The 26,455-nt window shown below is 34.4% G+C and overlaps 1 protein-coding gene across 3 annotated transcripts in view; it reads left to right on the top strand.

The window, feature by feature from the left end:
* Positions 1-26,455, top strand: part of ZFPM2 (zinc finger protein, FOG family member 2) — a 450,746-nt gene that overhangs the window by 19,048 nt on the left and 405,243 nt on the right. The gene's annotated exons all lie outside the window — the stretch shown is intronic.

The raw sequence follows: 26,455 nt of genomic DNA, 5'->3' as shown, positions 1-26,455 counted from the left end.
TGCATCAGGCCTCTCCTGACTCGCCCACTGCTCCCCTCAACAGTGTATTTCGGTCAATCTGCCTGTTCTGTTCCTCACTCTGTCTCTGAATCCTCTCACCCCCAGGCCTTTGGCCTGTACCCCAGTTTTTGATTGCATAAATAAATAGGTCTTTTAAAAAAATACTGTAATGGATTAAGTTGGTAAGGTGGACCTATTACAATCTGAGAAAGAAATAAAGACAAGAATGTGACTTATTTACCCCATAGCTTTTATTATTTTTATTTTATTTTTTTAAAGATTTATTTATGCATTCAAGAGGTGGGGTGTAGACCAGAGGTGCAGGGGTGGGGGTGAGTGGATTTACAGAGATAGAGTGGGGAGCAGAATAGGCTGACCAACTGAAATACATTGCTGAGGGGAGCAGCGGGAAGACAGGAGAGGTCTGCTGTGCCTTGTGGGTTAGCTACCTGGTCGGGGATTGAACTCATGCCCAGTTGCTGCTGATAACTTCATAGTGCTGAGACTTAACCCCTTGCACCAGTAGGGAAGCCCTCCCATAGCTATTATTCAAGAAAAAAGGTAATCTTTTATGTCATTGACTAATCCAGATTGTGCCATTTGTAATGAAGTGAATAGAAACTCAACTTTCTCTTAAAACCTTGATTCACTGAAATTTTCGTTATCCCAAGAGACAAAGAAGAGTCATTTTTATGAATTTGCACGCATCTTATTTTAGGATTGTAGTAACACTGATGGAACAAATGTGTAGGACATTGACATTTTATTGTGGGTAGAAAAAGAGGAATGCAAATTAAAAGAGAAATGGTTTGTTCACAAATAAAGAAACAAATTGTTCCCCTGGGTGCCTCCTTAATTGATGAAGAGCAAATAAGTAGGGTACAGTTAACTAGACAAGCAGCGAGGGGCAGCCATATCTCTCAGGACTGAGGTTAGAACCTCAGGCTTTCTGAGTGTGAGGGATTTGTAAATGAAGCTACTTTGTTACTGTCAGAATTAATATGTGGATAAAAATCTATGTTTTCTAAGCTCTTACAGCATTTTTTTGTATTCCTTCTTTATTTTTAAAAGTAGTTTTATGTTATTTTTGTACTATTAACATTCTACACTTATGACATTTCTGCCCCCTCACCACCGACACCAAACAATAGAACTGCTTCAATTAAGAAGCAGAACATCAGCCCCTGGCATCTTATTCTGTTGTTCCATCTTTTTTGCTAGGGAGAATTCATTTGTTTTTTAATTAAGAAAAACACCAATAGCATGAAAAATCTGCTTATGGTACCTGAATGGTAATTAGGGAAAAGGTAAAAAAGAAACATGCACGTACATTCCAATGGCAGCCAAAATGAACTTGAGCTGATAAAAATGAACTAAACTACCCTTGCATAAATGGAGGCTGAGAGAAGTGTACAGTCATTATGGCTAAGACAATATGCAAACTATCTTCAAAGAAATCAAATTGCTAGAGTGTTTTCATTTGCATGTATTAACTATTAACATAATGAGGAGAAGTGACATTGGACCCGGATTGTGTGTCTGTTCGGATTGATAACTCTACTGCATCTGCAAACAGACGCCCAAAAATCATGCTAATAGTTAGATCAGAGTTGAACTCTGCAGTGTGGGCTAAAATGAAATCTAGAGTTTGACAAACCTGCTGAGTACTGAATGTTTGACATCTTTCTCATCCTCTTTCTCTCTTTTTCTCTCTCTCCCCCCCCACACACCTCTCCTTTTGCCTTCTGCCACTTTCTCTCACTTTCCCTCCCTGTCTTCTCTCCTTTATTAAAAAAATATGTATTATTTCAGTACAAAAACTTACTTTGAGCTTTAAAGGAGCAAAAGTATCGTTTGAAACTTCTCTATGTTCCCTGGTGCAACTTTTCATAGTATGAGAGGTGATTCTATAAAGGAGAGCTCAGAGAATTCTAGGGTCACCTTAATATCTATTACAGGATTTGAAAATTTACATTTTTGTTTTATGCATTGCTCACAAATGTAACTCTAGAAAAAAAAATGTAATTGACACTTATTGAGCTCCTGTTATGTGCTGTGCACTATTGAAAGTGTTTTTCCTTATAATAATGAAAAGAGTCCTTGAGAAAAATAAAGGTGAAGTGGCAATGAGCAGTATCTCTGGCCTTTTACATAACATTGAGAGCAATTGTTGAACCTCTTGTTCCTTTTTTTTTCTTACCTGTAAAATGGGAAAGTGTAGTATCGGTATCTCCTAATCTAAAAGCCATGGGAGCAAATAGCTAATTTCAGTGTTTTAAAAGCCCAAGAGAAATTGGAAGGTCATTACTCAGAAACTTGCCCAGGACAACTAAAATATGTATTTGCTTATGTCTGAGGAGATTAGGATTGTATTCGTTATTCAATACTATTGAACTCTGGCTATAGAAGTCTCTGGCTAATTTTAAGAAAATAAAACCAACATATATTTATTGATTATAGCTTTAAAATCAGTAAATTCAGTAAATCCATTTAGTGTCATAGTTTTTTACATCCTTTCAATATCATAGTTTTCTTTTGAAAAGCTTATTGATGTTATGTCTTACAAATGGTGGAGACTTCTAATTAAGGAATTTTGTACTATTCTCTAATATTTTGCTTATTCTATTAACAAATATGTATTGTGATCTTTCTCTTAGTCCCCTGACACTGTTGTATGTATGGAGGTCAGTCATGCATTAGGAAGGTAAGTTCACCATTCTAGAAGTGCGCAAAAGGCAATAAAGACAGTAACTCAGAGATTGGGGTAAGTATTCTGAAGGAAATCAAATAGGTAACATGACAGATAGTGACTGTTGGGTATCTTAGAATTACCTGTTAGACAGAATTATTTACCTTGGTGCTGCTGCTGAGGAGCTATAGAATAAGTATCTTTCTTCTAACAGTATTGGGGATCATTCTCCAGGTTAAGGGGACAGATATCTCCCAGACTGTGATCTACCCCATCCCCAGCTGCCTATCTGAAAGGAGTTACCTTTTTGAATGATGTGGAAGCCAAGAGAAATTGTTGGGGGCCAAAAGACTTTATTGATCAAATTGAGGGAGAAATGTGTTCGAAACAAAGTTAGGCCTAGGGATAATGTAGTGAAGCAGACATAGAACACACCCTTATGAGAAAGAAAATAGAGCTGAATATGTAAGTCAAAGGAAAAGGCTGAAGAATTCCTGAGGAATATAAGTTTTTGACTCTACTTCAAACTAACAACAAAAAAAACTGAAACCAAAAGACTTCTCTTCACCAATTGCAATTGTGTGGATTCTATTTGAAAGAGAAATAACCAATTTTAGACTTATTATTATAAGCAATTATTTTTCTGGATACAGAACTGCAATGTGGAGTTATATCTCTAATTTTCTAAGTACTCTTTTCTAAGTAATCTCTGTCAGTGCTTCTCATGCCCAGATTGCTGGGTCTGATACACAAACCAATAGAAATGCATCACTGATGTTCTGCAGGTAGACCCCAAGTGCTGCAGGGACACAATACATGCCTGGAACTTCCTAGTTATTTTTGTTTAAATGGGTTTTTACAATGACTCTTAACGGGAAACATGAATGAACATAATCAAGTTTCAAAACTGTGCAGATTGCAATGTTGTCCTAAAACTGTTGGTGACATTTAATTATGTCCTGAATTTTGGTTAAAAAAAAAATCAATTGTGGGCCTCCCTGGTGGCGCAAGCGGTTAAGCACTGCACTATGAAGCAATTGGCAACCTCTGCAGCACGAGTTCTATCCCTGCCTGGCTAGAGAGAAACCCACATGTTGAAGCAGACCTTTCCTGTCTCGCCCGCTGCTCCCCTCAGCAGTGTATTTCAGTCATTCTGCCTGTTCTGTTCCCCACTCTGTCTCTGGTGAATCCTCTCACTCCTCGCATCTCTGGCCTGTACCCCAGTTCTTGTGTGCATAAATAAATAAATATTAAAAGAAATCAATTGTATGAGGATAGGATTGGAAGAATGAACCACATATGCTGCTAAAATTGAAACATCGTAGATGTTTTAGTTAATTGTGAGTCTTCCATGGGGGTCACAGTAGGGAACAATTCTGAGGTTTTACACAATTAACAGGAAGTCCTCTGTGCTTCGTACTGACCAGTCACATCTTGAGTATTACATTCAGTGCCCACATTCGCTTTCTTTCTGGCAGACCCAACATGCTCTTTCATGTTATTTCTTTTGAGCCAGAAATCTCACATTATTTATTTCTTTTGAGCCAGAAATCTCACATTATTTATTTATTTTATTGAGTTAGCATTGGTTTACCATGCTGACTATGAATTAGCTTCCTTTCTGGCTCACCCCCTGAGTCTGTCTCATTCAAATCAATTCTAGAAGGATTTATTTATTTTTATTATTTTTGCGTGTGCTCTAAATCTCTATTTATTTATTTTATTGAGCTAGCATTGGTTTACAATACTGATTACGATTTAGAGGAAAAGAATCCACCCTTCAGGTGTGTTACCATGGCATACCCACCATCCTCCACTGGGCTCTTCCCACCCTTCTCCTCCAGATTTAATCTGTGCTTATCAAGTCACTCTCTTTATCATTTCTGTTCTATCAGTAACAACCTGCTCTCCTGGAAGCTGAGCAAGCTGAGGTGTGAGGGTTCTCCAAAGCCTTGTGAGAAGCTCATGAGGTGTGATTAGTTGGCCAAATAATTTTGTAAGATTTTCAAAAGTAAGATATTTTAACTGCATTTGGTTAAGACTGATAATTCTTTCCTCCTTGATGTTTTCTCTGCCACACTGGCCATAGGCATTCTTAGTATCTCGGTGAGAGAGAGTTGAGCTGGAAAAATAATTGCCACCTTTTTGACATCTATCATCTGCTGAGGTTTCTCTTTCTAAGTAAATATTTATTTTCATATGTATTTTGTATTGGTATTTGTGTTATCATACAGAGGACCCTCAGTTGTATAAGCTTCAGGTGTTGCAATACCTTGATCTATTTCTCTTTGTCTCTTTATTATGTGCATGATTCTAAGTGCCACAGATACAGATGTATAAGGCATTGTCCTTTATATCTAGTTATGTACAATATAGTGGGAGAATCTAATCAGTTTTTTAATGGGTTGGATTTTCTACCAGAGTAAATACACTGATAGAGAGTACATTTGTATACATTTACATGCATGCATGTATTTAATTCTTGAAATGATGAATTTAATAATAAAGTGACACCAGCAGTGACTATGAGCCCTCAAATCTAAGATCATATTGCTGCATCACAAGGTAATGTATGTGGATATTATTCCCGGGGCAAAGGCAAGGGGGTTGTGTTATTATGGGCACCTTATTGATTAGGAACTAATGTATGTATGAAATGTCAAGACATTTTTATGCTTTAGGGATAAAATCACTTTGACATCAAATCAAGTGAAACTGACTGATAAATTTTGAGGATCTCTCTGAAAGACTTTTTTCTCTACCTTAATCAATAATAGGTTACCAAACATTATGCTTCGAGACAACGTGGAGCTTTTTCTATATCTTTTAAAGACATCTCAGTTCTCTGCATCTCTTTGCCAAAGTTCAATTTATTCTTGTTTCCATCTTTTGGAAGGTTGTCATGATGAGCATGATTCTGTTCTGACACCTGCAGCTTAATGGGTTTTCCTTTTTAAAAAAGTTCTATGATTAAAAGATAACGCAGAGATGGACCCTCACTGTGACATCCACTCTGCTGCACCATCATTTCTTCCATCTCTGGAAGCTCAGGCTTCCTGAAGGGAAGCTCTTCCAAGTTCGTGGCTTGCTAGCAGGTAATCTTTTCCTGTCTCCTGAGTGACTAGCTCAAGAGGAAAAAATGCTCTCCAGCTTGTCCAAACACAACTGACATGGAAAAAAATAAATCAGCTCAAATATAGTCCCCTTCATGTGTCACCCCTGTTGAGATTGGTATAATAGAGAAATTGGAAATGCAAATGTCCCCTTGTAAAAAAAGTTAATAATACCAGAGAAAATTGCATATTTAAGCACAGAGATCTGTTTCTAACTCTCAAATGGGATTTGGCAAATCGTTTTCTGGAATGTACAGTTTTTCTCCTATTTAAAAGTCAATATTATTAGGCCTATTTACAGAATTTATAAGTATTCCATTTCCTCTGATTTTAGGTTTCATTTTTCTTTTCAACAACTGTTTGCTGAGCAACTATATATTGTACATGAAATTGACAAGTGTTTCAATGATATCTTCTTGAACCTAAAAGCCGAAAAGAAAAACATGTTAAATGCTGTTTTGGTATAGATATTCTCTTAGATAAGTGGGTAAACTTAGCCCTGGGCATTCTTGCTTTAATGGTTACATATGGAATTAAATGTAATAGGAGCAGAACACAATAAACATTTCCTTCATTCACTATATCCTGTGGGAGTCAGTGATATGCAATGGTGATAAGTACGAATGCATCATATGTTACTTCTGAAGAGGGGAGGGAAATGCTTGAGAGCCCTCCTCTGTGCTAGGGAAGTTGTTAGGCATTTTGTATATGTTCAATATAATTTATTTACATTATTTACTGGTATTATCCTATTCTATAAAAGGCAGATATGATTAACTCCATTTTAGAGACATTATTCTGGGTCACACTGCAACTGATAGAGCCAGTATTTGAACCAAGTTTGGAGGACTTTCCATTTTGTTAGTATAGAATGAAGGAAGTCAATAATGAATACAACACAAGGAAACTTCTGGAGGTGAGGGAAATGTCTACTGTCTAGATTGTAGCGATGGTTTCCATGAGCGTGCACACATGTCCAAGCTCAACAAAGTGTAGGCTTTAAATACGTGCAGTTATATATCAAATTTACCGCAATAAAGCTGTTTAAAAATATATGTACAGACACAGGCGACATTTTATTATAGAGCTAGACAAAATAAGTTAAAGTTGTATAAGAAAAAGATGTGACTGTAGGAGTGCTACAATACATGTGGCACAGAAACATTTAGTTAATGTTAATTTTGAACCATGATTTCTGTCTACATCGCTCATCTTTAAGGAAACCAGATGCACCACACGTGTAACAGAATGAAATGTCAGGAGAGGAGTGCCAGACAGTTTTAAAAAGGAGCTATGGAGATTAAATCTGGGGCTGTTTGTTCACCTATTTGAGGAATTGTGTTATTGGAAACTAAACAATTTTAGACAAAATAAAATTTCCTGGGAACTCTTAGACACCAGATAGAAAAACTTACCAGTAACCCTTCATAAACTATTTCCAGAAAGTGTTTGATCTAAATATGATTATTCTATTAACATTAAAAATTCAAATTTACCGATCATGAAGCAAAAGCCTATGTGCAACAGAAAACTTCCAGTCATCAATGTCAATCCAATCCTTATTTTTTTCATACCTTGTGAGGTTTAGGTTAGGGTTATTAGTACCTCACAAAGTTATTTTAACACAGTAATTTAATTATATGAGGTTAATAAGATAAAACTTACTGTGGAAAATTATGCATGTATTTGAAAACTGAGGCAAGGTCTCAGTTCAGAGTACTGTTTCTCCTGTCTCAAAAGGTTGTATTTCAAATATGATGGGTACAGGTTTTTACATTTAGTAGTATGTAACAGGTACAAGAGGGAGTGAATGGTATACCAGACCATCAGTGACAAATAATCCCAAAGGGGGCATGTGACACCTTCTCTGCATGTAGAAAGTGGCATCACCAGAGTGCTTTGTTCTGTCACAGTGTGAGCAATTTCCATCCCGTTATGTTCGCTTACAATTTGTTTATCCACTTTCTGACTAACTTGGATATTTAAATTTCAAATGTCTTTATCATTCACTTTTGGATTAGTGAAACACAGCCAGTGGACATGTTTATTATATTAAAAATAATAGCAAAGAAACCAAGAATGATAATATAGAACTGTATACTAACTTGCCTCAATGCAGTATTAGTGAATTATTTTTCTAAAATACCCTTATGGAATTTTGAGAACACTGAAGTGTGTGTGTGTGTGTGTGTGCGCGTGGTGTGTGTGTGCGTGTGTGTGTGTGTGTGTGTGTGTGTGTGTGAGAGAGAGAGAGAGAGAGAGAGAGAGAGTGGAACATTTAAAAAGTTGTGATAGGATCAATTTATGGAAATAAGCTCTAGTACTCTCCTTTTTCTTTACTGTTTTTTCTTTTTAAAAAGAGATTAAAAAAAAAAAAAAACAGCCAAAACTGGTTTATTGTACAGTTTGTGTTAGTTGACTGGCTCACATTTTGACTAAATTAATTTTTAAAAGGCAGTATGACTTTATTTTTAATGTCTTTTTTAAACAAAATTAATAATATGGCCCTTAGAGCCTAGATTTTTTGTTGTTGTTGTTATTTTGAACTTGGTACTAAGAGGGGAAGAAGAAAGACTTATTTATGATAGCAGAAGTATTTCCCAAGAAGTATAATTCCAAGAGTGATTGTATCAGTCTTGTATCAGTGATTGTATCAGAACTTATTTTCTACAAGTTCTTTCTTCAAATAATTTTGTTATGTTTCTGAGCTTTCTCTGGTCATGTCATATAGTCTGTGTGGGAATAATTATGTAGTAAGAAACTTGAGGAAACAGTAACAACAAAATGAAATATTTATATTTCTATAATGCTGAATAGTCTATGCTTTATATTTTAAGTGTTCTTTGTTGATGAAGTCATTTGTATAAAAACCCAAGATTTATAATCGATCATCTTATGATTTGAATTGCTCTTGTAATTCAGTTAAGGGGAAGGGTTCTGTATTATCTTCATAATGTCTCATCAAGTGACACGCATCAGATTTTCTTCTTGGTTAGCTGTGGCCATTATTCTGGTGTGTTTTTCTAAGAATTTTTTCTATATAAGCAATGTGAGGTGAAAAATTAAAGCTATTGCTTGTATTATTCAGTTTTCCAAATCTTTATCATTTCCTAAAGGAGAAATGTTTCTTATTCCAGTTAAGAACAAAAGTTTATTAGTATGTCATGTGTTCTGTGACCATATGAAACTCAGGAATTGAAATTTGCCAGGGATGTTTTTGGATTTTTACGCCTGTTCCTTTCTAGGTGATGCTGTGTACACCACAGTAAACCAATAAAATAACTGGCAAGTGATGCACATATTAGGTGACCTGTTTAAGATTAGGGAGTCAGCATGTGCCTTGTAATTATGTAAAAAAGATAACTGGGATCTGGAATTTCAGTTTATAAGTTTGAAATCTGGAGTGTTTGACTTTATTAACAAATGGTTATGAGGTCAAACAGCACACATTTTACTTGATCCTGTATAGTGAATACGCATATGATCAGCATAGATAATGGGATATTCCCTTCCCTAGTTTAAAAGAATTTTCAAAAGGTTTGTAAATATTTTACAATATTTGTTTCTCACGGATCCATTTATCTTCTTCCTCAGTTCCAAAAGAACTGTTATGGGGTTTCAGAAAAAGATGATAAATGAGTCCAAGGAGACTGGGCTTAAATTGTCCTACCCTAAGGTTGTGTTATTATTTAGCAGATATGCAATATCTTTGAACACATTAATATTAACTGATTAGGTATTAGAGGTTTTTTTTAATGCCAGAATTTTGAAATGAGAATTAGTCAGTCATGCAGCTACTCTGGCTTTTATTTATTCACAGTTAGATCCCTATGAAAATTCAATATTAAAAGAAAGAAATCACTAGAAGCCATTCCTTTTCAAAGGAATGGCCTAGACTTCAGCAGCTCAGTTCCCTTTCAGTTCTGAGGATCCAGTAATGTGATGTGTAATTGTATACAAACCTTGTTAACAAAGAAAGTGACAACAAAACCCATCTGCTTTTAGTTATCCTTTTACACAATACAAGGTAAAACCTGGAATGAACCATGGAGTATTTTGATTAATTAAACTTAACTGTTAAAACAGAAACTGTTTTATTATGAACTTTACTGAAATTCTCAGTGTTTATGTTCACTTTAAGGTGAATATAATTTAGTGTATGCTCATTTAAGACCTTATAGAAACTCTGAATCATTATTCAAAATGATAAAGCTTATTACATACATTGTATAATTCCAGAGGTAAAGATGCAGAAGTCTATATTTGTTGTCTTCTGACCTCAGTTTCTTACAGTAACAATGAAAACAAAAAATACACCTGAGTAATCTAATATGTTGGTTGTTTTTAATTTCCTTATTTTATATTTACATATGGAATTACAGTATGAGATGTAATTTTATTTGCCTATAAGAAGAGATATTTTTCTGTATACCTACATGGTGTTCTTGATTTTCATTTTGTTTTTCTGCTCTATAGTCTCCCAGCTAATATGCTATAGTTTATCTAAACGTTCTATTTGAAGGCGTTTGTCTAGTACTAATTTTTATAACATTTCAATAATGAAATTAGTGCATATTGTCACTTATTTCATTTAGGGTTTTCTTAAAGGATAATTTTCAATTAGTAAAATTAGTGGATGAAAGGATATATACTTTTAAGAGATTGGGGTGGAGAAGGAAAGAGGAAAGCAAAAAATATTTTATAGCTTGACACTAGATGTCTAGAGTTCCTACATCCTTAGAAATTCTAGAATTCATTAATTATAGAATATCAACAGAAGTTTTGGGGCAGGAAAAGATATTATCAGACAATAATTTCTACAGAGGATGAAGGCAGGCAGCCCCTCTGGGGTTCAGGTGTGCAGTCATGATGTTCTGGACCCACATGAGTTTGGAAATGGGAAGAAACAGGGTAATCTACTCCTCACTAAGCATTTATCCTGGGTTCCAAGGGGACAAAATGAAGAAATGAACTTTTACTCTACAGTGTATAAAACACTTGCATAGTAAAAAATATCCAGAACAGAAATTAGAAGATAAATCAAGGGATAGAGCACATAGACTTAGGTTAAAAAGGAAAATATTGTATTGATAAATATTAACCAAAAGAAAGTTGAAGATGATGAAAGATTATTGGTAGGAAGAAAGACAAGATGGCTCTCTCAAGGTGGGGTGGGAGGAGTAAGGAAAAGTTAGATGAATCCTAATTTCTTTGGGTACTGAGCAAATGAATGATTCTTACCTTAATGCGTATTTTAGCATATCAGGGTATGGTTCATTCATTCATTCATCTAGTCATTGGTGACTTTTGGACTGTACAAGGTTGAATCATATTTTTCTCAATATAAAAATTGTTGTATTCTAATACACAAATAAAAATGTAAACTCAAAATAAAAATCACTACATTCAATCTTGCTTCAAATACATGAAATAAATACACATTGAATTTAGCTGGAATATTTTAACAAAGGGTATTAAATTTTGCATTTATTTATTTATTTATTTATTTTTAAGGATTTATTTATTTATTTATACAAGCACTGGGTATAGTCAGAAGTGCAGGAGGGTGAGAGGATTCACCAGAGCCAGAGCAGGGAACAGAACAGGCAGACCGATGAAATACACTGCTGAGGGGAGCAGTGGCTGTGGCAGGAGAGGTCTGTCACGCCATGTGGGACCCTTGCTGGCGGCTGGGGATCGAACTGGTGCTGCAGAGGCTGAGGGCAGCTTCGCAGCCCAGTGCTCAACCACTGCACCACCAGGGGAGGCCCTAAATTTTGTATTTAAAAATAGATTCTAACTTAGAAGTCTTACATTGGCATCTGAACTGATGTGAAATTGCATCCACTTTCTTTACATATTTAATAGCTAAATCCGATTTGTGGATAATACTGATTAGATGTGTAAATAATGAAATCTAACATATTTATTTTAAATAACTATTACTTTATTCCCCAAACCAAATATTTTTTCTACTTTAATATGTATATCCAAACTTCTCTCTTAGAAAAAGATGGAAGGCCATTTACCTCTTTGGATAAAGTAGTTTGATTTTATATAAAAAGAAAATGTATAGTAAGCCTAAAAGATTGTCATTTTCCTAGGAGCCAGCAGCCTCAGTTTCCCCTGGGAAGAAATGCAAATCCTCAACTTCCTTCCTGATTTTCCAATTCAGATGTTCAGGGATGGGACCCAGGAATCTGAGTTCAGCAAATTCTTCCATTGGTTCCTAAGCATACTGAAGTGAGAAAGCTGCTAATTTAGAATGACTTCCTATTTTTAAAAAAATAATTTTATAACTTTTTTATTGATGTAAACTAAACTTAATTAGGCCAACTGATACTTAATTTCCTAAACTTTATGCATCTCAAATTTAGAATTGTGTTGATTTTGCTTATTGCTGCATGGTTTATATGTTCCTCATAAAATTTGTTTCCATACTAGAAGCTTACTTTAATAATTTTTAGATACCTAACTAAAATATGCTTGCTTCTTTCATTAATGCTTTAAATATGTATTGTCTACATAGTAACAATCTCAACTATAATTCATGTAATCATTAGGTCATAGCTTTTTTTAACCTCCAGTGGATTTTGTTAAAGATAATTAATTGTACTTATGATATTGGCAACACATGAGCCCACATCATTTCAACACTAAAGAAGAGACAACTTTAATTTGTAAACAAGTCCAGGCAATACTCCTTGTCTTGCATTTTGTTTTTCAGTTCTTTTGATGTGACTTTAAAATACTTGCAACGTTCCCATTTTATCATCTTTCTTACTCCCTTTCGGTTACTGGATATGCTGAAATATTTGAGCAGGTGAGAATAAGAGTCAGGAATCTGCTTTTTAGTTATCCTTTCTCAGACAGTCTCTACAAATATTGCCATAAAATCCAGAGCCTTAGCTGTGGTTAACACTTAGTCCTACACTGTTATAGAATGACTATTGAAAAGAAAAAACTAACTTAAGTATTAATATTTAAACCTTAATCTGTCTGCCTGCCTGCACACCTACCTACCTACTTATCTACCCCTATCTACCTATCCATCCACTTATCTGCCTACCTACTTACCTCCCTACCTATTTTTCTGGGCCTTTTAGCTACAGTTAGGGGAACTCATACAGATGATTTTGCTATGGAGAACAACATTAGTGTTCATTATATAAAAATAAGATAAACATATTGAATAAGAATTGAACTGAATTACCCAGCTGGGAACATAATTTATTTACCAGGAGAAATAAAGTAAGTATTAGTTGATTCATGGTTTAGATCATGTTACATGTAAAACTCCAAACATTATGGTAGGATAGTGCCTCCTGCTTTTGTCCCTGATTGTTACCTTATTATATTTTTCTTCAAAGCACTTATCATCACCAGAAATGAATACTCTACACATGCAAGGAATTTTTGTTTATTTGGTTGTTTTAAATAATCTGTGCCCAACAGCCCAAACAGTTCCTGACACCGGAAGTTATGTGGGATTAATTTTGTTTCTCCCTTCTCTGGAGTTTAAGTTCCGTTAGAATAGTGACTCTGTAGATTTTGTTGTCTCCAGAGCTGAATACAGTGCTAAATAATTGTAAACAATCAATAATATTGGCAGATGGATATATATGGAAGTGGAAACATATTTTAGTGGTTTAATGTTCCTTATTTGCTTCTTACCAGTCATCGTATTAAAGTCTGGCATTAGTACTTCTATGTTAGTTATCTTCATAATGTCCTTGAGGATGTTTATTTTAAAACTTTTAAAAAGAAGTACAGTTTTTATGATGCGGTAAATCTGAAAAATTATTTTCAGTTTCTAGTTAGAATTTCATTTGAACTTTTACTATATTTTAAAGCATCAATATACTGTGATTTAATATAGGTATCATAAAGAGTTGAATTGTAACAGTGGTCTGCTAAGTATAACCACCCACTTCCTGACTATTATTCTGCAGATGTACTGGTACTTTAAGCAAACAAATCTAAGAAAGTAAACCTCAGTGGAGAGCTCTCATGATAGGCTGGTTCAAGTTGCTAGAAATGACTTAAGGATGCTAACTTTTTTACACGAAGAAATATGATTAAGATATGTTAAATGGAAATCTATACAAAACCAGTGAAATTGTTAAAATATTCAAATATGCCATATTGTAACAAGAAAACACTGCAATGCACTGAAATCAGCAGTAGAACAGCTGTGTTTTAAAGGACAGTACTTTGAATGTCACTTGACAATTTGCTTTCAATTAGAAGTAATTTACAGGAAGATGCCCACAAGCTAATCTTTACAGGATAATTAAGTTCCATTTTCTTTACTTTTAATTAAAAAGCAGAAAAGATTTAGCTGATCCATAAAAAATGTTCTGTTTAAACATTCATCAGACTTCACACTCTTTTTTTGTTATTTGTTGTAGCAGATGTTATCAAAAGTGCAGTCTGCTCTGTTTTAAACCCTGAATATTTGGAAAGTGAAATATGAGTTGCAGTAGGCATGTTCTGGTGAGGTATGATCATTTAACATCTGTATGTTCAAAGAGGATAAAACAGATACCACTATTCCATTCCTTAATTGTGTTCTGTCTGATGCATTTCATTGTACTAGAAAACCACATTCATTAAAACGAGCAGTGTAAATTTTGAATTGTGAGCATTGTATATAGTAGGGTGGGATTTTAAAAAAAAAAACTTCAGATGTTTTAAAATGTAGATTCATATGTATCATGTTATTTTATTGCAATTTCAAAAATATAAAAATTGGCACTCTATTTAGACTCATTGAAAAGATGGGAGATTTAAAATAATTTTCTAAAGTCATTTAAAACTTTAGTCTTTATATTATAGTTTTTCCATCGTCATTGTTTTGATGTGGCAAAATAAAATATGTTGCAAGGACATTTGGAGCTTTGGCTTTGTAAATCACTCTTGGCCAGTGCTACTTTTTATAAAGAAGGGAAAAAAGCAGCAATAAAACTGATGAGACCTGACTAGGTAGATATTTGTCATGCTTACTTTCCCATTGTACTATGGAGAATTCTTCAGGCCAGAATTCTTTAGTCCAACATTGTGGTATTTTTTAATTTATTCTTTTTTTTCCTTCTTGGCTATTTAACAGTCTGTTTACAGTGGCAATTATCTTCTTAGATTCTACATGATTTCAATAACTTGATAAAAATGGACCACTGTTGAGCAGCATATGTATCATTTTTATAGTACTAAAATTGTATTCACTATGCCTTTTGCCAAATAATCTTGATTTTCAATTTCCTAATCAGTGAGTACCTAAAATTTAAAGATGCCTTTAAAGTTACCTATTTTTATTTACTTATTTTATTTCCCTTTGAAGGGAAACTAGAAATGACAAGAGAAGTTGCTCACAAGCCCTTTCATTTATTTTCTTTTGCCATTTAGATTTGTGTGATTAGGGAATATGCCCAGAGGCACTTAGACCAGTATAGTTTAGGAGACTACTGAATAAAATAAAGAAATGCAATTTATTTCAGCATATATTATAAATTTCAGGTAGGAGCTTAATTAGAATAATCACAATGCATTCATTTAAATAGAGTATGTGTTTGAACATGTAAATGTCATCAGGTTCTGTAATGAACTGGTGAAAATGTATGCTTCTCTTATTGAAAGGATAACACCGGGAAAGATTAAGCATGCCCTTCTCTCTTTTCTCTTCAGTAATCAACACCTGGTTTGATTACATCTTTTTGAACTATAAAAGTTATGCTATAAACTTCTTACATAGATGTTTTTATGAAAGAGAATTTTGACAACAGTGCTTAAACTTTCTGCTTTCAGAAGAATTCCACTTTTTCTTGTCCTCCTGTAATTTAGACTCTCTTAGCAAAGGAATGAACAGTTTAGCTTCTATTCAAGAGAGTGCAATGATTTCTCTCTGGTGTATAGTTTTTAAGTTCATGGCTGCTTTTTAGACAGGAGGGGCAGATCGTACGTATTTGCTGTGCTTGGAGTAGTTACCCACTGACTTTCGGTATGTCTGCCTTGTCTGTTGCACCTAACACACTGATTGGCCCTCATTAAATATTTGTTAATTGACTGACTGATAGTGAAACTTAGAAACAGCTTCACTTGATTCATAACACACATTTTGTGACTTAATTTTCATTCTTTTACTTTTTGGTAAGATCAAAAGAATCTGTGGCCTAAAAACCTAAGAATCCAAGTGCTAAGAAAAGCATTTGTGTTGCTTTTCATCTCCTTCACTCTTGTGTCTCTTGTAAAGCTAGATGCTGTGAACATCGGCTTTCTCACAGAATATGTTTGAACTGATACATAGACAAATTAGAGTTTTATGATATATAGAAATAAATTACTATTTCAAGATGCAGCAAAGTATTTTTCTAAGTCCATAATTCATTGTGTTGTGTTATGACTTTCCATCTCTACCCCCATGAGCATATTAGATTACTGTAAAGTTTTTAGCTTTTATTTTTTTACCCAATACATTTTTATTTCTTGCCTATAATTTTTAGTAACGATGTTTAATATAGCTTTTTTTCTTTCCCACTTCATCCTGCTTGTAATCTCTTCTTCCTCAAGTTCATTAGCTTGATCTTCCAAAAAAAAAAAAAAATTGACAAGTTATCAATGCTTAAAATCTGCTGTGGTTCTGCATCAACTACTTTATCAAGTCTAAATTTTTCTGTCTTGGCTTTAGAACTTTCCATACTTTGCTTTATTTTTCATTTCCCAAACAGTTTCTCTTACACTTGAGTCCATACAGAGCTTCTGCTCAGAGAGGAAGTGCTGGTCTTACACCCCTTTCCCAACATACACATTCAAGTTCCTGTCCCTTGACTTTCTTCATATAATGCGCTGCCTTTCCCGCTTCATCATCTAAATCTTTCACATTGAAAAAGTTCAGTAGAACTCATCCCACATCTTCCAAGAAGCTTTCCAGTATTCTTTTAAAGTATAGTAATTACTCTTCTTCTATGTCTATTTCAATAGTCAGTGTCAGGTATTTTGACATTCATTTTCCACATATTCTCTCTTTCTCTCTCTCTCTCTCTTTTTCTCGCTCTCTCTACATATGTATTAGTTTTGCTTATCTATGAAAAGTGTGTTTTAAGGACATAAACAGAGTTCTTAGGCCTGTTGTGTTTTGTTTGTTTGTTTTTTGTAAACTTAAAATCTTACAGCATTGCACTAAGCACGATTGTGGTAAGCAGGCTGTGGGCATTTATTTCATGTCTTATTTGACTTTCAAAAATAGTCTAGTGTTAGAAACCCATAACTACCTACTTAAATCTATTGAGTAAATACTCAATAATATCTCAGACATTTGGAACAGGCTTTGTTTTCGTTCAAAGACCTGGAAAATGTGTTTGCTTCTAGAGAGACTTTCTGCCAGTTAGGAAAAAAATGTATTCTTTTTTAAAAAATAATTATCACTAGCCTGAAGATAGAGAGCAATCATCAGATACTAGGAACTATCATTTCAGATCTCAATAGCTTATTTTGGCAGGAATAAATCAGTGAAGGCAAGGATGTGTAAGCATCCCTCTCCTTAAACACGGAGTGGTAGGGCCCCCTGCCACTGCCTGTTACTGGGTTCATCAGAGCCTTTACATATTTGTAATTACCCTTCTATAAATAGTTTGCAACTTGACCATAGCATTTTGCCATTCTATTAGAATGAGGTACAAGGTCCAAGTTAAAAGCAAAATCCTTAATGAATTTAACAAAATTAAGCAAAGAGCTCTAGGTTATAGGAGCATAGTTAATGGATTCAGCTGTTCTTTACTTTCACTTCAACCAACAAATTCTGCATTCATTTTCCAGATGTGAACCCCGTTCAATTAAAATGGAGTAAAATTAATTTTGTGAAACTGTTATATCACCCCTGGAGATAATTGGAGATAATATAGTGTGTCACAAAAGTAGGGCTAGAAAATCAGTGCTTACATGGTTTGTGACTATTACAAAAGGATTTCTAAATTGTATATTTATAGTTGTTTGTTTATTTCTCAACTTTTGCAAAAGTTCATTTATGAAACTTAGCTGTAACCAGTGCTGGATTGTGAAGAGGCCCTAGAATGCACATTTGGTTAAACCCAGAACCAGGTAGAGTCAATGGCAATGTTCCTCAAAGTGTGGTGGTTCCGAGGACCAAACCCATCGACCTCACCTGGAAGCTGGTTAACAAAACACAGTGTGGACTCCATTCTAGACCTACAGACATACAATCTCTGTGGGTAGAGGCCACAGATCAATGTAATAACAAGCTCCTCAGGTGAACCTGGTACATGCTCATGTTTAAGACCTTCTGGTCTATAGAATCTCAGAGGCTAACTCATACTATTATCAGACAAATTCATCCTCAGTATTTCAATTGACCAATCCATATCTAATGGTTTCTGACCTCTCATCTGTTCTAAAATGCAGAATTGACAATTTTAGTTTCAATCACAATTTTTTCTAATAGTGGTCATTTCAAAATTTTTGTCCATATTCTGAATGAACTTATCCATCTAACTGGATTAAAATATAAATAAAAGAGCTTGATCACTATGATGAGCAATGGGGTTTCTACAATATTGTCTAAGAACAAAAGGGTGTTCTGTTCAACTTAGTGGTCCTCCAGTATAGCAGGGAATGAAAGCAACTAAGAGCAACCTTATTCTGCCCCTGGTTTGGCACATGACTCTATTCATTTATCATACAGGAAACTGCATAATGAGTTAAATTTCACATTCTCTGAACAACTTAATCAGACTGATGTTTTCTAAAGGAGAGGTGGTGCTCATCTCTGTACCAAATAATTAATTATTTTTGCATTCTTAGGTGCTAAATGATAAGTGACATGGAGTTCTATATGAGTTGTACAGGATGTTAAAAAAAAAAAGAATTTGAACATTTCTTGAGATCTTTAAGTTTTCTTGGTTTACATGTGCTAGTCATATATTGATGTCCCTAGCAACATCACATAAATAATACCACCTAATTGGTATCATTTAAAAATATAGATTGGATCAACTTTTCTAGTTACATAATTTTTTTTTTGAAAAATCAACTTTTGGACGAACCCTTTATAGATTGCAAACTTGATTATAAAAGATAAAAGATCCTGTCTATATGAATGTATTTTATTTTATTTTTTTAAAGATTTATTTATTTATTTATACAAGAGCTGGGGTACAGGCCAGAGGGTTGGGGGGGTGAGAGGATTCACCAGCGACTGAGTGGGAAACAGAACAGGCAGACTGACTGAAATGCACTGCTGGGGGGAGCAGCAGGCAAGTCAGGAGAGGTCTGCTTTGCCATGTGGGTCACCCCCCTGGCCGGGGATCGAACTTATGCTACAGTGGCTGTGGGTGGTTTCATATTGCCGTGTCTTAACCCCTTGTGCCACCAGGGAGGCCCCATGAATGTATATGTGGATAATATTTTTGGAACCCCTGCAGTATATTGTAAAGGATATAAAGCTAACTTTTGATTCTGTCAGATTAGTATAGCTTAGATTTGAGATTCTGTTAGAGCTTTTAAGATATCTAGAAGTAAAATGATAATGATATGAACTGTTAATAATTTATTTATTTAGAGGAAGAATTCATGCTATAAAATTTTCTTTTCTCTATTGTATAACATTGTGAGTTGACAATAATTGGTACTGGATATGAGCTAACTGATCATTCTATTGGTGCCAATAAGTCTGTATTTTGCATCTAACTGATTGTATTGAATTTTTGTTAGATCTGATACCTACAGAAAAGTTCTAGTGCCCTGGAGGGTTATTACTATTAGTGATACTGAGATACTGTGATCCTAACAGGCTCTTTTCATTTAGGAGGATTTAGATTTTACCAAGATTTTACCAATAATATTATTGACATTACTTAAATGCCTACTCATGTCATAAGGCATATTATTTAAATAAAACACAGTTCCTTTCCTCATGAAGGTCTTCCTTTGTGAGTGAATAAATGTGGGGAAAGGCTTGAGTATGTCCAGATACGATAGTGGCAATTTTAATGAACCTATTTGTAATACTGATATCTTTGTGCCATTGTTTTAATTTTGATACATTTTGTAGATTGACTTCCAGAATTTTGTTGCCGAGTTTCCTGGGTTGGAAATCAGCAAAGAGATACCTGGATATGTGGTCCCCCCAAAAAATTTATTTTGTTTTATTTTCTTCTGGTGTAACTGTTGACTTTGTTCTCTGATGATATTTCCAATGGTAGGCATTTCTCTTGAGGGTTTTAGAGGGTGGTAAGACACCTACCATGGGAGAAAGAACTTTTGGCCAATATTTTCTCTTTTCTTATCTACTTTGTGAAAGTATTTGTGAAGATGCTTAAGCATGAATGTGAATGTGTATCAAAAATGGCATTTGTTTATGCAATTTATTTGAGATATAAGTTTATATTTATATGTTTCACAGACTTTGAAAATCAGGTTTCTTGAATATTGTCTGTTTTTTAAAATATTTCTTGGCATGCATTCTAGGGTTTTAGATCCTTAATACCTTTTAAATTATTATTGTCTGTGCTGTATCTCTAACACTGATGTCTTGTATATACTTTTTCCTTTTCCTTTTGACTTGCCAAATATATAGAAAACATTTTAATTTGTCTTTATGGGTAGTCACACCACCAAATGTACATTTTAAAAGACCATTTGTCACAGAGGCTCTAAAGTTTAAGCAAAAGAAAAATTAAGTTTACAAGCAAAAGTACAAACAAAAATTATTTAGTTTCAAAATATTTGTGTAACACCCTTTTTGAACTTGTTTTTCCTTTTTTTCCAACAAAGTAAAGAATAAAGACAGCCAATATTTATTATTAAGTGCCCATCATGTGCAAGATCCTGAAGCTAGTGTTTCCACCATGATATGTGACCTCTTGTCATGAGACCATATACTAATATTTTCTGAAAGGTACAGTAGTAAATGACATCTAGTTCCTGCTTTTGAGATACTTTCAATGGAATGGAAGAGATAGATCACTTTCGTGAGGACATTGGGAATCCTGTGGAGCTGTGTGGGCCAAGTCCTCTGAGAATATAGGCAGGAGGATCCCATGTTTTTTCCCTATGACAGAGACAGAGGGCTGCAGATCAAAGGAAATAGCTCAGAAGAATACTCTGTCACCTGGTCATACCGAATTATAGTATCGCAGATTGTGATACTATGGAGCACCCTGGTCCTGGTGTGGTGTGGAGGGGCCTTGGCAGTTGTGGTTTGAATGTGATTCATGATGGAAAGAGTACTCTATGAGGAAAAATAACATGTTTTCCCTCCTCTAATTTTCTCAAAATTAATTTAAATAACTGAAGAATTGTTACTGCTTAGTTATGGTTTTTAGCCTATCTTGGCCTCTTGCATATTCTTGAAAACTGAGTTTAAAATAACTTGTTTTCAGAAAAAGAATATGTTGTGGGGTAAAGATAGGCATAGTCAGTGGTGATTTCTGTGACCAGTTTTAGTTTCAATTCAGAATTCTGGTACCAAGTGCATATGTTTCCTTTATACCACTTATTCAAAAGCTGAAACACTTAAAATGCATTTCTTCCTATTGTATGTGAGTTACATTTTATGAAGTGAGGCTTTATGGTAACAGTAAAGTAGAAACAGTATTCCCCATACTTGAGATTCATTTACTTATTTGAAGTATTCTTACTGGAGGGTTAAACAGATGGTTGCTGGATAAAAGAATCTATAAAATAATTATTAAGTATATTTATGAAAATAGCTTTTCATTTTGGTTGGCGACATATACTGTTAATTTTTATAATGTTATGACATATTGTATAGATTGGTTGAAAGGGGGAATGGAGAACTAATGTCATTCATACAAGCAATAATTACTAGGTCAAGAAATAGGGCAATTAAAAAATGATTCATGGCAAGTAGGAGTAAGACATTTGCATTCTGAAAATTAATTATGGGACTTTTTATTTAAATTATAATCAGGAAGAAAAGTTCAGGGAAAAGAAAGAGGTTCAGAGAAATTTTAAATGTGCTTATAGGAGTACAAATTAGCAAGGATCTTAGATTCAACTAATGTGTCAGAGTCCATTAAAGTGATTGGAAAATCCTATTTCATTATGACTAAACTACCTGAAATTTTAACCTGCAAACTTAAATATGTATAATCAAAGGTAGAGATTGTGTTTATTTGGTATATTTACCTATTCTTGATGCTTAGAGATGAATTCTTGGTTTTGCAAGGTTGGCGAATATGTACTCTGTTGACGAAAGCAAGTGTGAGAACTCATAAAATCCTCAAATGTATACATTATGAAAAAAATTATTTTATGTTCCCTTGGACAGCCACTAGCTCCAACTAGCAATCCCTGTATTGTTTGCTGTGCATCCTTAGAAGCCAACTTTTAACTCTGAAAGAACAAGTCTTAAAGCTCTTAGGATCTTTGGCAATCTGTTGATTGCTGTCCTCCTGTACTTTTCTTCCCAATAAGGACTTCCCAATAAGTCCCTCTCTTTCTGTTCTTGTAGTTCACTCTTTTTTGGCTTTCAATACCCTACTATTTTTTTTTTTTTTCTGTCCTGGGCTCTTTATTTCAGCTTGCTCTTAGCTCCTCAAACTTCTTTATACTCACCGTGATGAGCCCAGTCGAGTTCGTGAGTAAGGAAGGCCCTTTCCTCCTACTCAGGTATTAGGAGATTAGCTGTGTTTTCAGTGTGAGCTTTGGTGATTTTATAACACACAGGGTATAGATAATATATGATGACACCAGTAATAGATAAGTGGGAGATCACTGGCCTTTCAATTTCCATGTCTACTCTTTCAAGACTTTCCAGGTCAGTGTTAATGTTAGAAATCTTACTGAATTTTGGAATGGCATTTAAAAAATGGTGTTTTAGATTTGATGACTAGAAATCTCAGACCTAAATTGTTTAGAATATATTACTTTATATGTTATTTTATTTATTTTTTAAAATTTATTTATTTTCTTTTTAAAAAGATTTATTTATTTATTTATACAAGCACTGAGTACAGTCAGAAGCGCGGGAGGGTGAGAGAATTCACCAGAGCCAGAGCGGAGAGCAGAACAGGCAGACTGATGAAGTACACTGCTAGGGGAACAGCGGGCAGCAGGAGAGGTCTGCGCACCATGTGGGACCCTTGCCCAGCAGCCAGGGATCGAACCGGGGATCGAATCGGGGATCGAACTGGCGCTGCAGAGGCTGCGGGCAGCTTCGCAACCCAGCGCTCAACCGCTGGGCCACCGAGGAGGCCCTATTACTTTATATGTTAAAACTCCATCCATAAATGGTAAACCTCTCCAAGGGTAGCAAGCTTGGGGAATGATGTAAATTTCTTATCAGATACACAATTTAAATATTTAAATTAAGTAGTTAAATACAATGGATGATATCTGAAGTAGTTTGTAAAAATAATCAATGTAAACACCAGATTTGGGACCACAAAGGATTCTTTTTGCCTCTAAAATGTATTTTCATATATTCATCCGAGTGATCAGTAAGCTGCACTTAGCTTCAGGTTTGTTATTTATTTAGCAAAGTATTTTGGGGGAAGCCCCCCAATAAACCATTTTACTTATCACACAGAAAAGTAATTTTTCTTCTAGTCTATTCAAACTGATTTTCCAAGGAGAAAGACTGATGAACTTGGTCACAAACATTTTACTCAGCTGCAAGGGCTCTGGCCTCTATGTGCATAATAGCCAGTAAGTGACCCCTGTTTTATTGGTGAATTTGTAAATGTAGCTACTTTTCAAGGAAACAACTTAATTATTCCATTCATTTATTATGCATGCTGTTCAGAATCCCAGTTTTCCAAAATTCCAGCAATGATTTCACATCTTTAAAAGCTTAAGTATTAGACTGATCCCCATCTTTATAAATTGTTTAGTTACTTCACCCTTACTAAGTGGTTAAAACCACTTAGTATAATGAACCACTGTTCAGTATCTAAATGAACTTATATCTCAATATGACTATCCATGCTAATTCTGAATACGGGAGGACAGACTGACTTATAAAAACACTGAATTGATGTCAGTTGTGTTTTAGTCATAGGTGAAAGTTATGGCATATTATATAATTCAATGAGTAGGCATGCTTTACATTATTGAATTGCCTTTCTCTTCAACTTTCCATTTCTATTCGAGGGTTGTTTTATTATGAGGAAGTAGGAGATAAAGCAGTAAAGATTTCTAGATACTGACTGAAGAATCACTGAAGAGGAATCTTTAAATATAACCATTTGTTTCATTTCCACAAGTATAGTTAATTATTTAATAAAGAGATATTATGAAGAGATAATAAATTTCAACATGCATGTTAGAATGACATGATAAGGAGAATATCTTTATATTAAGTCTAGAAGAAAGGAAACTTGGATAAACATGAATTTTTTTTAAGGAGATGAGAGACAGTTGCTAGAGTTACTAGTACTTACTACTAATGCTGTTTAAAATTAATCTCAGGCTCTGTGATTTTTACCTGTCCATATACTTTTATCACTTTGAATCTAATCAGATTAATTTAGGTGTCTTAGATATCCAAAAATTAAATTGAAATACTAATGCCTGACTCCATATACTGGATATTTATAGTAAGCAAATGTGAGGAACAAAGTTTTAAAAAATTTTATTCCTGACTTATTTCATTATGAAGTAGAACATAATATTGAGGATATGAAATATACAGAATGATAGTTATAGCTTATATTGCTACATGATATACAGGAAGGTTGTTAAGAGAGTAAATCTTAAAAATTCTCATCACAAGAAGTAATTTTTATCTTATAGAGAACTTTATACATCGTAGTTATAAAAGCTAGAAAAAGAGGCAGTGGAAATAAACATTCTACTAGATACCAGGGCAAAATATCGTAATTTTAATGATGGAAGTTGGGAGAAAAAGAGTTGGGGGAAAGAGAGTTGCCAAATTCAACCCCCCCACCACCAGTTTTATTAAGAAATAACTGACATGCTTCCCTGCCTTTAAGACATACATAGAGCACGGCAGTTTGAACTTTCCTTCCTTTAATGTAAAAAATATTCTTAAACTGTGTCTATCCAGCTTATTTTCTATGTCAAGATTTAATATCTCTTCATAATATATCTTTAATAATTAACTGCATTTGTAGAAACTTAAAAATGGCTAAGTTAAAAGATGCCTCACATTTTTATTGTATCTATATGAGAAAATGATTGTGAGCTGAACCTGTTGTGGTAACCATTTCACAATATATGTAAAACAAATCATTTTTCTATATACCTTATTCTTATAAGGTAATATATGTCAAATATTTCTTAATAAAACTGGAATAAGAAGGAATATAATAACTTCTTACCCAGCTCATTTTCTTCTTATTTTCATTATTAAAATGACTTTTTGCCTTCTCTAGAAGAATGTGGATGTCTATCTCCTCTTTTTCTTTTTCTGTTTTTATAACTACTGTCCATAAACTTCAAGGGGACCAGAAAAGAATAGGTTAGATAGAAATGAGAATATGTGGGGGCTTGACTTGGACTCTGACTGGGAACATTACTGTAGAAAAGATGTGTGCTGAGAGAAAGTGTGCTACAATCTGGATTCTGGAAGGGAAAATAGGGAAAATTTGCACCAGAAAACTCATTTCCCACATCCTGAAAATGGGTTTCCTCTAGCCTCAGCTTGATTGACATCTACTTTTATTCCATTAATAAATATGAAAAACTTAGAATGTAAATGCTGGATGAACATGTCTAATATTTTATTTTATTTATTTTTCATTTTATTTCTCTATTTTATATCATTATTAATTTTTTTATAGTTTGCTTTCTCCTCTCAGTTGTAGACTACATACCCATAAAATTCCCACCACCAAGTCACCCATGAAACATCACCATAGTCTCTTGCACTCTTCCCACCACTGTTTTAATCCCTCACCTTCCCCCTCCCCTGCTGAATGTCTCCAATTTATAGTTGCTTGTTAGTTTTGTCTTTTTCCCATCCTGATCCCTTATTTGGTTCTCCTATATTCCGCCTATAAACAAACTTGTCCAACCACTATGGAAAGCTTTGTGGAGGTTCCTCAAATTACTAAAAATGGAATTACCATATGACCCAGCAATTATACTCCTAGGAATTTACCCAAAGGAAACAAAAACATTAATTTGAAAGGAAACCTGCACTCCTATGTTTACTGCAGCACTATTTGCAGTAGCTAAGGTATGGAAGCAACCTAAATGCCCAAAAGCAGATGACTGGATCAAAAAGATATGGTATATATACAAAATGGAATACTATTCAGCAATCAAAAATGATAAACTAATGCCATTTGCAGCAACATGGATGGAGTTGGAGGGGATTATGCTCATTGAAATAAGTCAGAAGGTAAATGAACATGTCTAATTTAAGTACCAATCATGAGAATATAAGTGACTGAAGTCAGATCTTTTTATGTGTTGCTAGGTCAAGCATGACATTAATCACAAGGATGTAATCATGAGAATGTATTGACTGAGTTAGACCTTCTTAGGCTCTGATAGGATATAGAGAGATAAAGAGGGTAGAGATGGACACCTAAAGTGAAGAGAGTTAGCACTGTGGTGGAAGGAAGCTGAGTATAATGGCCTGGTGCACTGTTATTTTGGTACAATCCAACAAAGTGCCTGACTATAATAGCTGCTCAACAAAAATACTTCA

Source organism: Talpa occidentalis, unplaced genomic scaffold, assembly GCF_014898055.3.
Source record: "Talpa occidentalis isolate TD23 unplaced genomic scaffold, MPIMG_talOcc4v2.1, whole genome shotgun sequence".
In the NCBI taxonomy this organism is placed as follows: domain Eukaryota; kingdom Metazoa; phylum Chordata; class Mammalia; order Eulipotyphla; family Talpidae; genus Talpa; species Talpa occidentalis.
This window is presented reverse-complemented; position numbering and strand designations above follow the sequence as displayed.